Source organism: Bos javanicus, chromosome 20 (assembly GCF_032452875.1).
Source record: "Bos javanicus breed banteng chromosome 20, ARS-OSU_banteng_1.0, whole genome shotgun sequence".
NCBI lineage: Eukaryota > Metazoa > Chordata > Mammalia > Artiodactyla > Bovidae > Bos > Bos javanicus.
Window position 1 is genome coordinate 41,845,299 of NC_083887.1, and position 14,741 is coordinate 41,860,039.

Here is a 14,741-nt window from a genome sequence, read left to right on the forward strand (position 1 = left end):
TGAGTCCCTGCTTTCAGTTTTTTGGGGTATACAGATTGGAGTGAAATTGTGGGTCATATGGTAATTCTATTTTTAACTTTTTGAGGAACTACCAAACTATTTTCTACAGCGGCTGAACCATTTTACATTTTTACAGCAATACATGGAAATTCCAGTTTCTCCAAAGCCTTGCCAACACTTGTTATTTTCCTTTTTTGTTTGTTTATCTTTTGAATCATAGCCACCCTAGTGGGCATAGAGTGGTATCTCATTGTGGTTTTCATTTGCATTTTCCTAATGATTAATGATGTTGAACATCTTTTCATGTGCTTGTTTTCTAGTTACATATCTTCTCTGGAGAAATGCCTATCAAGACCTTTTCCTATTTTCGAATTGAGGGTTGTTGGTTTTTTTTTCTGTTGCATTGTTGGAATTATTTATTCTGGATTAACATCTTTTATAAGATAGATGGTTTGCAAATATTTTCTCCTATTCTGTAAGCTGTCTTTTTACTTTCTTGCTAATATTCTTTAGTGTACAAATGCCTTTGATTTGGGGTTTTTTGTTTGTTTTTTGGCCTGTGCCTTGCAGCTTGTGGGATCTTAGTTCCCTGACCAGGGATTGAACACATGCCCCTGCACTGGAAGCCTGGAGTCTTAACCTGGAGTCTTTACTGGACCACCAGTGAAGTCCCAAATGTCTCTGATTTTAATCAAGTCCAGTTCTTCTGCTTTTCCTTTGTTGGCTATGCTTTTGGTATGATAACCAGAAAAGATTTTCCTCTCCGTTTTCATTTCAGAGTTCTATGCTTTCAGCTCTTAAGCTTAGGCCTTTGACCTATTTGGGGCTAGTTTTTGTATATGGTATAAGGTAAAGATCCCTCTTCACTCTTTTGCATGTGAATATTCAGTTTTCTCTGGAGAAGGCATTGGCACCCCACTCCAGTACTCTTGCCTGGAAAATCCCATGGATGGAGGAGCCTGGTGGGCTGCAGTCCATGGGGTCACTAAGAGTTGGACACAACTGAGCGACTTCACGTTCACTTTTCACTTTCATGCATTGGAGAAGGAAATGGCAACCCACTCCAGTGTTCTTGCCTGGAGAATCCCAGGGATGGGGCTGCTGTCTATGGGGTCGCACAGAGTCAGACATGACTGAAGCAACGCAGCAGCAGCAGCAGCAGCATTCGGTTTTCTCACTATCACTTGTTAAAAATTTGTTCTTTCCCCATGGTCTTGGCACTCCTATTGAAAAATAAATTGACTAGATGTGCTTGGCTTTATTTGAAAGTGAAAGTGAAGTTGCTCAGTCATGTCCAACTCTTTGAGTTTATTTGGGGGTTCTCCAATCTATTCCTTTGATCCATATGCCTGTCCTTATGCCAGTATCACACTGTTTAGATAACTGAAGGTATATGATAAGTTTTGAAATCAGAAACATTGTTTTGGCTATTGCAAGCTTGTATTGATTTTTAAATACTGATTTTCACCCCCTCTTATACTTCATGATTCCACTGTAATCAAAGGTTTCACATGCAACTTCAGTATAATCTGGGGCTTCCCTAGTAGCTCAGATGGTAAAGAATCTGTCTGCATTGCAGGAGACCTGGGTTCATTCGCTGGGTCAGGAAGATCCCCTTGAGAAGGGGATGGCAACCCACTCCAGTATTCTTGCCTGGAGAATTCCATGGACTGAGGAGTCTGGTGGGCTACACAGTCCAAGGAATAGCAGAGAGTCAATATAGTCTATTCTGCTATAATTCTTTAAAGTGAATTCACTCATATTAGATTGGAGACTAGGGAAATGAGGGCAGTATGCCATGGAAACTATACTGGTTCATCTGCAAAACTTCCCAGCATGTAATATTTTCTGCCATCAAGTAGAGCAGGGAGATGTAAGAGCATTGGCAGGGCTGAATACAGCAACTACAAAGGAGTAGAGTATTGAGCACAATGCTCTTTATATTCTTATTCTTTTGAAATAATTTTCCACTTGGAGGAAAGTTGTAAAAATAGCACAAATAGTTCACATATGCTTTTCTCCCAGCTTCCCATGATTTTTACAATTCCATAACCATTATACAGTTATTAATACCAAACCAGAAAAATAGCACTGGTAAATACTGCTAACCAAACACAGATTTTATTTAAATTTCACTCATTTTCCCATTAATGTTCTTTTTCTGCTTCAGGATCCAATCCAGGATCCAAATTGCACTCCCTTTGGTTTCTTGCAATCTGTGATGGTTTTTCAGCCTTTCCTTGTCTCTCATGACCTTGATAATTTTCAGAATGTCTTTTAACTTGGGTTTGTCTGATGTTTTCTTGTGATTAGATTAGGTGTTGTATTTTTAAGATTGCCAGGAGAAATATCAATAATGCAGATGACACTCCACTTATGGCAGAAAGCGAAGAAGAACTAAAGAGCCCCTTGATGAAAGTGAAAGAGGAGAGTGAAAAAGCTGGTTTAAAGCTCAACATTCAGGAAACTAAGATCATGGCATCTGGTCCCATCACTTCATGTCAAATAGATGGGGAAACAATGGAAACAGTGAGAAAGTTTATTTTTTTGGGGCTCCAAAATCACTGCAGATGGTGACTGCAGCTAAGAAATCAAAAGACGCTTGCTCCTTCGAAGAAAAGCTATGACCAACCTAGACAGCATATTAAAAAGCAGAGACATTATTTTGTCAACAAAGGTCCGTCTAGCCAAAGCTATGGTTTTTCCAGTAGTCGTGTATGGATGTGAGAGTTGGACTATAAAGAAAGCTGAGCACTGAAGAATTGATGCTTTTGAACTGTGGTGTTGGAAAAGACTCTTGAGAGTCCCTTGGACTGCAAGGAGATCCAACTAGTCCATCCTAAAGGAAATCAGTCCTGAATATTCATTGGAAGGACTGATGCTGAAGCTGAAACTCCAATACTTTGGCCACCTGATGTGAAGAACTGACTCATTAGAAAAGATCCTGATGCTGGGAAAGATTGAAGGCAGAAGGAGAAGGGGATGACAGAGGACGAGATGTTTGGATGGCATCACCAACTCAGTGGACGTGAATTTGAGTAAGCTCCGGGAGTTGGTGATGGACAGGGAGGCCTGGCGTGCTGCAGTCCATAGGGTTGCAAAGAGTCGGACATGATTGAGCGACTGAACTGAACTTTCAGAAGTGATATTGTGTCCCTCTCATTCATAATGGGACATTCATTTCTATGTGATTTATTGCTGGTGATCACTTAGCTAAGGTGTCTACAGAGCTTCTCCACAGTAAAGTTAGTGTTTTCCCTATGTAATTGACAAATATCTCAGAGAAATAATCTGAGGCTATGAAATATCTTATTTCTTCCCAAACACTCATAGCTGATTTTAACATCCATCAAACTGACCAGGCCTACAATACTTATTATGGTGGTATCTGCCTGGTGGTAATTTTTTAATTTCTCTCATTTCTTCTGTGTCTATTAGAACATTGTTGTAAGAAGAGATACAGTTTCCCCCATTCATGTATTTATTCCTTTCTTTATATTGGTATGGATTCATAAAAATTTATTTTATTCTGAGCTCGAATCCAATACTATTATTTTTAATTTTGTTGCTCAAACTGTTTCAACTTTGTCCACTGGGAACTTCTTCACATTGGTTCCTGTGTCTTTTTGACATATTCCCATCTTTTTTTCAAGTACCTTAATACCTCCTTATTTTCTGGTACAACAGGCCATTCCATGCTTATCTTGTATTTTCCAAAGGTCTCGTTCCTTTCATTGAGGAATGGTGTTTCGTATGTTTATTGTCACGAGAGTACCATTGCTTCTTAGCCCTCGTAGCAGATGGAGCTAGGAGATATAGGTATGTGTACTAACCCACACATTGTTGTGTTTTAGTTGCTAAGTCGTGTCCAAGTCTTTGAGAACCCATGGACTGTAGCCCTCCAGGCTCCTCTGTCCATGGAATTCTGCAGTAAAGAATGTTGGAGTGGGTTTCCATTTCCTTCTCCAGGGGATCTTCCTGACCCAAGGATCAAACCCACACATAATACACAGTCATCTAAATGTATGGATCGGTGTGTGTTGTGTGTGTATGCTGTGCATATTAGATATGTATTAAAAATAATGATTTCATTGCTGATACCTCTGATTCCAATTAATCACCAGGGTTCCTTCTAGCCATGACCTCCTCCATTCTTGTAACATTTCTCTGAGACTAAGAATCCTGGCCCTCATGTACAGTGTATTCACTTACTTGTTCAGTACTAGTATACACGCAACGTAGATACTGAATTGCCAATCTATACTCCTATGAGAAACAAACTTACTAGCTAGGGTATAGTAATATAAACTGCTCTTTTTCTCTAGGCTTTCAGTATCCAGTTAATATACTGTTTTCCAAAGTTGGTTTGGTTAGTTTTTTTCTTCCTCATCTCCTTCAGTATGGTTGGGTTAATCATTTGCAACATATTTAACTTGCTAATTTGTAACTATTTATATTCTACTTGCCAGTTCATCTCCCACCCTGGTTGATTTTAATAATTCATTTTTTGGTTATATGTGACATTAGTAAGGTTTCACGGAGAAGACAATGGCATCCCACTCCAGTACTCTTGCCTGGCAAATCCCATGGACAGAGGAGCCTGGTAGGCTGCAGTCCATGGGGTCGCTAAGGGTCGGACATGACTGAGCGACTTCACGTTCACTTTTCACTTTCATGCACTGGAGAAGGAAATGGCAACCCACTCCAGTGTTCTTACCTGGAGAATCCCAGGGATTGGGGAGCCTGGTGGGCTGCCATCTATGGGGTCGCACAGAGTTGGACACGACTGAACTGACTTAGCAGCAGCAGCAGTAAGGTTTTCAAAGTACAGAAGCTGTACTTAGAAGAGCATCATTCCCTCCTCACCCCTGTCACTAACTTCTAGTTTCCCCATCTTTTCACACCTTTGTTATCCATATCCTGTAGGTAACCCACCTCTTTAGTTTCTCCTTTATCTTTCCTGTACTGATGATCCCCACTTTAAGATTTTTTGAATTATGACTTCCTGACATTATGATGGTATAAAAGTTATACGCATTAGTACTTCAATCTTTTCCAGGCTAGCAATGTGTGGTAGATACCCTTGGGATGCTGGGTGGGAACAGCAAGCTGCCACTCCATCTGACACATGATCCCAAGAGTAAACAACCAATAGACTCACAACTATTCTGTACCCAGTCTTTCACTTTTAGTATAGAATAGTATTCAATACTCCATGAGATACTCAACACTTTCTTATAAAGTTGGTTTTGTGTTAGATGATTTTGTTCAGCTGTAGGCTAATGTTAGTATTCTGAATACATTTAAGGTAGGCTAGGAGAAGGAACAGAGAAGGCAATGGCACCCCACTCCAGTACTCTTGCCTGGAAAATCCCATGGATGGAGGAGCCTGGTGGGCTGCAGTCCATGGGGTCGCTAAGAGTTGGACATGACTGAGCGACTTCACTTTCACTTCTCACTTTCATGCATTGGAGAAGGAAGTGGCAACCCACTCCAGTGTTCTTGCCTGGAGAATCCCAGGGACGGGGAGCCTGGTGGGCTGCCATCTATGGGGTCACACAGAGTTGGACACAACTGAAGCGACTTAGCAGCAGCAGCAACGCCATTATAAATCACAGGAAATCTGTATATCTTTCACAAAGATGATACATATGTATCTTCTTGTATCTCCTTCTTGCTATGTGAAGAGTAACATACCATAGACTCTTTAGATACTCTTTTGTACTTTGTTTCTCCTCCACCCATCTCCATCTCCCCCACTTCCTACTTCTTTTGGCTCAGTTTGGTTACATGTTTTGTCTTGGAAGAGCAGAGTACTTGGTTTTCACCATCTTTGTGCATTTTGATTGACTGAAGTGACTTAGCAGGCAGCAGGCAGGTACCCCAAAAGCCCCAAATATTTTTTGTACCTCCTTTCATCAAGCTACTTTCAGCCTTTTTTTTTTTTTCTTAAAGGGTAAGACTCTAATCTTACTGTAGTATTTCTTTATTAAGAGTTTAACTTGTCACTTGTTACTATACCAGCATTTCTCACTGGATACTTCTTTTAAGAAAAATTCTCTGGCCACAACGGTATGAGACTAGAAATCAATGACAAGAAAATAAACTGCAAAAACCACACACATGTAGAGACTAAAAAATATGCTATTAAACAAGCAGTAGATGACTGAAGAAATCAAAGAGGAAATAGAAAAATACCTAGAGACAAAAGAAAACGAGAACACGACAATCCAAAGCCTACTGGACACAGCACAGCAGCAAGTTTATGGTGATACAAGCTTACCTTAGGAAACAAGAAAAACTGCAAATAAATAACCTAAACTTTCACCTAATGCAACTAGAGAGAGAAAAACAAACAAAATTCAAAGTTAATGGAAGGAAAGAAATCATAAAGATCAGAGCAGAAACAAGTGAAACAGAGATTGAAATAAACAATAGAAAGTATCAATGAAACCAAAACCTGGTTCTTTGAAAAGATAAACAAAACTGATAAACCTTAACCAGACTCATCAAGATGAAAAGGGAAATGACCCAAATCAATAAAGTCAGAAATGAAAAAGAAGTTATAAACTATGCCACAGAAATACAAAGGATCATAGGAACCACTAAAACAGGTGAGCTAGAACAAATGGAGGATCACCCAAAACTGAACCTAGAAGAAACAGAAAATATAAGAGATCAATTCCCAGTACTGATTAAATCAATAACCTAAAAACTCCCAACAAAGTCCAGAACAAGATGGCTTTATAGGTGAATTCTACCAAACATTTAAAGAGTTAACATTCATCCTTCTGAAACTATTTCAAAACATTGCAGACAAGGGAACACTTCTAAACTCATTCTAGCCACCATAATCCTGATGCAAAAAGCAGACAAAGATATCAGAAAAAAAGAAAATTACTGGCCAGTATCACTGATGAACATTCATGCAAAAACCCTCAACAAAATACTAGACAACCAACGCTAACAATACATTAAAAGGATCATGCATGATGATCAAGTGGGATTTATCCCTGGGATGAAAGGATTTTTCATTATCTGCAAATCAATCAATGTGATAAACCAATTAGCAAATTGAAGGATAAAAACCATATGATCATCTCAGTAGATAAATAAAATATTTGCAAATGATGTGAATCACAAGGGATTAATTTCCAAAGTATACAAACAGCTCATACAGCTCAATTAAAAAAAAAAAAATGAAAAAAATGGCAGAAGACCTAAATAGGCCTTTCTCCAAAGAAGACATACAGGTAGCCAACAGGCACATGAAAAGAGTCTCAGTGTCACTAATTATCAGAGAAATGCAAATCAAAATTACAATGAGGTATCCTCACACTAGTCAGAATGGCTATCATCAAAAAGTCTAGAAATAATAAATGCTGGAGAGGGTATGGAGAAAAGTGAACCCTCTTACACAGTTGGTGGTACACAGTCACTATGGAGAACAGTATTGAGGTTCCTTAAAAAACTAAAAATAGAGTACCTTATGATCCAGCAATCCCACTCTTGGGCAAATACCCAGAGAAAACTCCAACTGGAAAAGGTACACGCACCACAGTGTTCATAGCAGCAGTATTTACACTAGCCAAGACATGGAAGCAACCTAAATGTCCATCAGCAGATGAAGGGATAAAGAAGATATAGTATATATATATATATACCATGGAATATTACTCAGCTATAAAAAGAATGAAATAATGCCATTTGCAGCAACATGGATGAACCTAGAGATAATCACATAAGTAAAGCATGTCAGAGAAAGACAAATATCATATGATATCACTTATATTTGGAATTTAAAAAGTGATACAAATGAACTTATGCAAAACAGAAACAGACTCACAGACATCGATAATGAACTTATGGTTACTAAAGGGGAAAGTAGGGGGAGGGATAAATTTGGAATTTGGGATTAACAGATCAGTCAGTTCAGTTGCTCAGTTGTGTCCTACTCTTTGCAACCCCATGGACTGCAGCATGCCAGGCTTCCCTGTCTTTCACTATCTCCTGGAGCTTACTCAAACTCATGTTCATAGAGTCGGTGATGCCATCCAACCATCTCATCCTCTGTCGTCCCCTTCTCCTCCCGCCTTCAATCTTTCCCAGTACAGGGTCTTTTCCAATGAGTCAGTTCTTTGCATCAGGTGGCCAAAGTATTGGAGTTACAGGCTACTATATATATAAAAAAAACAACAGTAACAAACTACTCTATAGCACAAGGAACTATATTCAATATCCTAAAATAACCTATAATGGAAAAGAATCTGAAAAAGAATCTATCCATGTGTGCATTCATATATATGAAACACTTTGCTGTACTCCTGAAACATCATAAATCAACTAGACTTCAATAAAAACAAAGGATTTTTTAAGTTCTCTTGTTACATAGTGCATTTTCTTTGAGTGGTCTGCTTCAACACTCCCCTCCAAAGCAACCTCCTGGTCTGTAAGTGCTGCTATTTTTAGTGTGCAAGTTTTCAGAAGAGAATATGGCTTTTTCAAAAAATTGTTCAGTAGCAGAAATGCCTGTATCAATGGATTCATCATTGCTTTTTGAGTCTTCTAACACATTTCAAGAGGACATCATCTTCAATTCTATCTATATTCTCAAGAAAGTGCAATTTTGATTTTGTAAGTGATGCTGTTACAGCAAATTTTATTCTGAGCCAAGCACCCATATACTGTTTGTTATCTGCAGAACCACTTACCGTATTTCTTTTCAAATCTCTTGTTGATAATGATATCTTGCAACTGTGAAGCATCCTTTAGGAATAATTAGTAAATGTGTATATTTCTTTACCTCCTTAAAAAAATAGGTTCCATCCTATAAGCACCCCAAAATTTAAAAACTCATTTAATTAAGGAAATTCAAACCAAAATGCTACTGCTTGAAAACCAGTGGGTAATGGCCCAGCTTTTATGAATGGAAAGTCTTTTACCAGGCACTGAAGGAAGAACAGCTGAAGTGACTTCTCAATGTTGGTGATGATGGTGCTAATATCACTGCAGACTGGAGCAGAGCTTTTAAATCTTACTGATCATACAATTATCCAAGGACTTTGTTGAAATGTAGATTTTGGTTTGGTAAGTCATGGGGGGTAGAAATCCAGGATTCTGCATTTCTCACAAGCTCCTACCTGCAGATGCTGGTTTAGGGACCCCTCCTTGAAAAGGACCATTGTATAACAGATATTAAGACTCTCGGCAGCGTTTGGTAGAGTCCTCTGCAATAACTGAGGTGCTCTGTACCTACCCTACGCCCACAGTTCAGTAGCCACAGGCTATGCATGGCTACTGAGCACTTGAATTGTGGCTGGTGAGACCGAAAAACTGAATTTTAAAATTAATTTTACATTAACTTAAATGTAACTTTACATAGTCCCATGTGGCTTGTGATGACTCTCCTGGGCAGTGAATATCTTTTAAAAATTAATGTATAACCACACGTTTGTACCTGTACAAGAGTTTTACATTGTTTTGTGGTTCATATTTTTCATAAGTGGGGGGATGATATTGAATTCAGTATTCTAAACCTTGCTTTTTATTCTTTTCATGTCAGTAGATATTGATTTACATCATCCTTTTAAATTACTACATAATATTTCACAGTAGGGATTTACCATGGCTTGTGTAGCCATTCATGTATGTATCGATGGGTATTTAGGTTGTTGTCCTTTCTTTCTTTTCTTTGCAACTGTGAACTATAGATAAGAATATCTTTGTGCATGCCACTTAAAATGTATGATTGATGCATATAGGATAGATATTGAGAAATGGAATTGCTGGGCCATCAGGAATGAATAATTACCATTTTCATAGTTACTGCAAAGTTGCTTTTCAGAGAAACTTAAATAGAAATAAATAATTTCTATCAGCCAAGTGAGAGAATACCATTTCCTCACACTCTTGATTGGTAGTGTCAACATTTTTGATTTCTTTTTTTAGCCAATTAAGTGGTGAAAAGTTACATCTTATTTAATTTACATGTCTGTAATAACTAGGAAGAATAATATTGATTTTTATGTTTACTGATCATTTAATTTCCCCCTCCTCCGTAATTGTCTAAGCTACTAATAGCCTTCCTTATGAATTCTTGAATAAGCTTGTTAAACCATATACCAAATGGTATTAGGATTTTAGGGGATTACATCGTCTTTATGGAACAATTTGGAGAGCACTGGCATCATAAAATATTGAGACAATTAATACTCTATTTTTTTAGGTCTTCATCTATGTCCTATAGTTTATTTTTTCCCTTGTAAAGACCTTAGATATTTATTGTTATGTTTATTCTCAGGTGTTTTATACTTAGGTTTCTGTTGGAAATTCCTTTCAAATACATTTTTTATCTATTACCAGTGAATAGGAAAACTACCAATTGTGAATGACTACTTGCTATCTATCACTTTGCTGTACTCTGTTATTATTTTTCCGTTGTCATCATACATGTTTCCACAGTCTATCATTTGGTAGACTAATATTACCCTGGAGCCACCACCTCTTATCCTGAATCCCTAGGTATAACAGAAAAGTTACAAGAAGAATAAAATCCCTAGCATGTAGAAATCTCCTAGAGATGGTTTGTAGACATACAAACACTTTCTTTTAGCACTTATTCATACCATAGTATATTGAATACACTGCTAATCATTTTATATTTTCTGCTACCTCCCAGTAAGTGTTCAAGAGGGGATCCCATTCTGTTTAAGGGTGCCACTTAAACTTAATGTATGAATGTACAATAATTTACCCAGTGTCCTGTGGAGGACCCCTCTGCCCAGTCCTCTACAAGTACAATGAAAATACTTGTATGGAAGACTTTGCACCAATATCTGCAGGATCAATTCCTAGCAGTGAAAGTTCTAAACCTGGATGAAAAATAATACATATCTTCAACATGGACAGCTACCATCCAATTGCCCTTCATAGAAGCTGTATCAACACACATTCTGAACAACCATATATCAATGTGCTGTTTCCCCACACCTTCGGCAACACAGCAGATGCTGTTTAAAATTGCTTGAAAGGTATATAGACAGAATCGGTACCTTATTCTTGCTATAGCAGATGCTGTTGGTGTCTAACCAGTAACTTTGCCTGCAGTCATAAGATACACTTCCTGTGCACTCTGACAGCATCCAACTACGTCTAGATCTTTCTGCTTCTCCTCCTGAGTCATCCAGTGGTCATCCATAGCACATGCTCCACTCTGCAAGGGTGGGGCTTCCAAGTGTGGCTGGGAAGAAGCAGCATGTCAGGCTCTCAGAGGCAATCTCCAGCCAATAAAGAAGAGGAAATCAGTGGAGAAATACGTAAGCTTCTCCATCTCTCAGTGGACAATTCTTGGCAGCACCTTAGAGTGAATTCAGCTCTTGTTCATTGTAGCAGTAATTCTCTCTTTGATGTATTTTTTACTGACTTTTCTTCTTTCTCTATCTCATTTTCCCCATGCCCTCTCTTCCTGACATCACCTCCCCAATAAACTACATACCCTGTAATCCTTGCTTCCAGTTCTGCTTTTATGGGAACCTGAACTGAAAGAGATGGCTATGGAATGTTGACCCTCGAGAATGGGACTAGAGAATTTGCTCCTTCTTGATGCTAGGAGGCCTCGAGAGCCTCACTGCTGGCCTGAGGAGTTCAGCTCAGTTCAGTTCAGTTCAGTTGCTCAGTCGTGTCCGACTCTTTGCAATGCCATGAGCTGCAGCACGCCAGGCCTCCTTGTCCATCACCAACTGTCGGAATCTACCCAAACCCATGTCCACTGAGTCGGTGATGCCATTGAACCATCTCATCCTCTGTCATCCTCTTCTCCTCCTGCCCTCAATCTTTCCCAGCATCAGGGTCTTTTAAAATGAGTCAGCCTTTTGCATCAGGTGGCCAAAGTATTGGAGTTTCAGCTTCAGCATCAGTCCTTCCAATGAATATTCAGGACTGATTTCCTTTAGGATGGACTGGTTGGATCTCCTTGCTGTCCAAGGGACTCTCAAGAGTCTTCTCCAGCACGATAGTTCAAAAGCATCAATTCTTTGGCGCTCAGCTTTCTTTATAGTCCAACTCTCACATCCATACATGACTACTGGAAAAACCATAGATAGCCTTGACTAGATGGACCTTTGTTGACAAAGTAATGTCTCTGCTTTTTAATATGCTGTCTAGGTTGGTCATAACTTTCCTTCCAGGCCTGAGGAGGGACAGTGATAACCCACAGCATGCTGGAGCCATGGAGCATGCTAACACCTCTGATTGTTCAGGAAGAAACAGTTAGAAGGGACCAGGCTCGGGAGTACTGAGTAGCTCTTGAAAGTTATGGGGCAATGGTTTTATAAAGATTGTAGAGGTGGCTGATGTCGTTAACTCTCCTGGAAGCTCTGAAGAAAGATCTTGACATACCAGGGCAGCCAGCTCTCAACTCGGGGCATATCATGAGAGCCAGAAGGCTTTCATGGTGGATTTTAATTAGATGCTTACCTCTTGCAGCAGGAGGGCAGGCTCTGCTGAATATTAGCCTCAGAGTTTGACTACAAACATCCCAGAGCTACAATGAATGGTCTTACATTTAGGTCTTTAATCCATTTTGAGTTAATCTTTGTGTATGACATAAGGTAGTATTCTAATTTCATTCTTTTGCACATAGCTGTCCAGTTTTCCCAGCACCACTTATTGAAGAGGCCATCTTTGCCCCATTGTATATTCTTGCCTCCTTTGTCAAAAATAAGGTACCCATAGGTGCATGGGTTCATCTCTGGTTTCTCTATCTTATTCCACTGGTCTATATTTCTGTTTTTGTGCCAATACCATTCTGTCTTGATGACTGTAGCTTTGTAGTGTAGTCTGAAGTCAGGAAGGTTGATTTCTCCAGCTCCATTCTTTTTCAAAGAATTCTTTGGCTATTCAGGGTCTTTTGTGTTTCCATATGAATTATGAAATTCTTTGTTCTAGTTCTGTGAAAAATGCCATTGCTAATTGATAGGGATCACATTGAATCTGGTAGTATAATCATTTTCACATTATTGATTCTTCCTACCCAGGAACATGGAATATCTCTCCATTTATATCATCTTTCTTATCAGTGTCTTATAATTTTCTGTATACAGGTCTTTTGTCTCCTTAGGTAAGCTTTTTCCTAGATATTTTATTCCTTTTGTTGCAGTGGTGAATGGTATTGATTCCTTAATTTTTCTGATTTTTCATTGTTAATATATAGGAATGCAAGTGATTTCTGAGTATTGACCTTGTATCCTGTGACTTCTGAATTCACTGATTAGCTCTAGTAATTTTGTTAAGTTTCTTTTGGGTTTTCTATGTATAGTATCATGTCATCTGTAAACAGTGAGAGTTTACTTTTTTTCCCATCTGGATTCCTTTTTTCTTCTCTAATGGCTGGAGCTAGGACTTCCAAAACTACGTTAAATAATAGTGGTGAGAGCAGACACCCTTGTCTTGTTCCTGATTTTAGAGGGAATTCTTTCAGTTTTTTCACCATTGAGAATAATGTTTGCTGTGGGCTTCTTATATGTGGCCTTTACTAGTTGAGGTAGATTCTTTCTATGCCCATTTTGAAGTGTTTTTATCATAAATGGATGCTGAACTTTGTTGAAGGCTTTTTCTGCATCTATTGAGATGGGCATATGGTTTTTATCTTTCAATTTATTAATATGGTGTATCATGCTGATTGATTTGTGTATATTGAAGAATCCTTGCCTCCCTGGAATAAACCTGACTTGAATATGGTGTATGAGCTTTTTATTGTGTTGTTCAATTCTGTTTGCCAGGATTTTGTTGAGGATTTTTGCATCTATGTTCATCAGTGATATTGACCTGTAACAAACTACATGGATTTTTATGTGATGTTGACACCAGCATTGTGGAACATGGTTATCAGGTTTATCTAGAAGAGAACAGATCACAGAGAAACTAGAAAACTGACATAACTGCCTTTCCTTTGTTTATAACTAAGTTATTCTATGGACACAATCATTATAGACTACAGGTATTATCTTGTAGTTCTTTTGGGCTCAGGTATTTAACACACCCAATCCTTGGTAAATGTTTGTTCCTGTATCAATACCTGTTTTGTTCAATTTGCTCTCAAAGACGGCATGCTTACAACCTGATAAGAGGCATTCCCCCTTTCTCTAATGATTCCACTTCCCTTAACCTCCCACAAGTGGAGGCTGCTCGTTCAAAAGGCTGAGGCCCAGAGGAAGGGAATGTTTGTGGATGGTTTAGAAACGACAGTGAACTGCTTGGAGATACTCTACTCCCACCTCCCTGTCATGCCCTGGGTGGTTCATGAGGGGTTTTGGAATTCTCCAGGCAAGAATACTGGAGTGGGTTGCCATTTCCTTCTCCAGGGGATCTTCCTGACCTAAGGATCGAACCCAGGTCTCCTGCGTTGCAGGCAGAATCTTTACCATCTTAGCTACCAGGGAAGCCCCTTATAAATAAACAAACCAGCAATGTCAAAAGTGGCCCTATGAAGGTAACTTATAAGTGGTGGGGGGTAGCAACTTCCAAACATTGTCTCCATCACAGTTTTCTCTCCAGATTCTAGCTTTATCTACCAGCAGCAGGAGGGGTAGGGTAGAGGGAGACTGCAGCAGGCTTTTATATCCCAGACCCTCTTAAGTGCACAAGTTTTACAATTGTGAATAAAAGGATGCTTGTACCAATTCAAGACAACAGTTTTAAGTATTTCTGCTTAAAGCCCTCTGTTACTTTTTTCCTTATGGGCA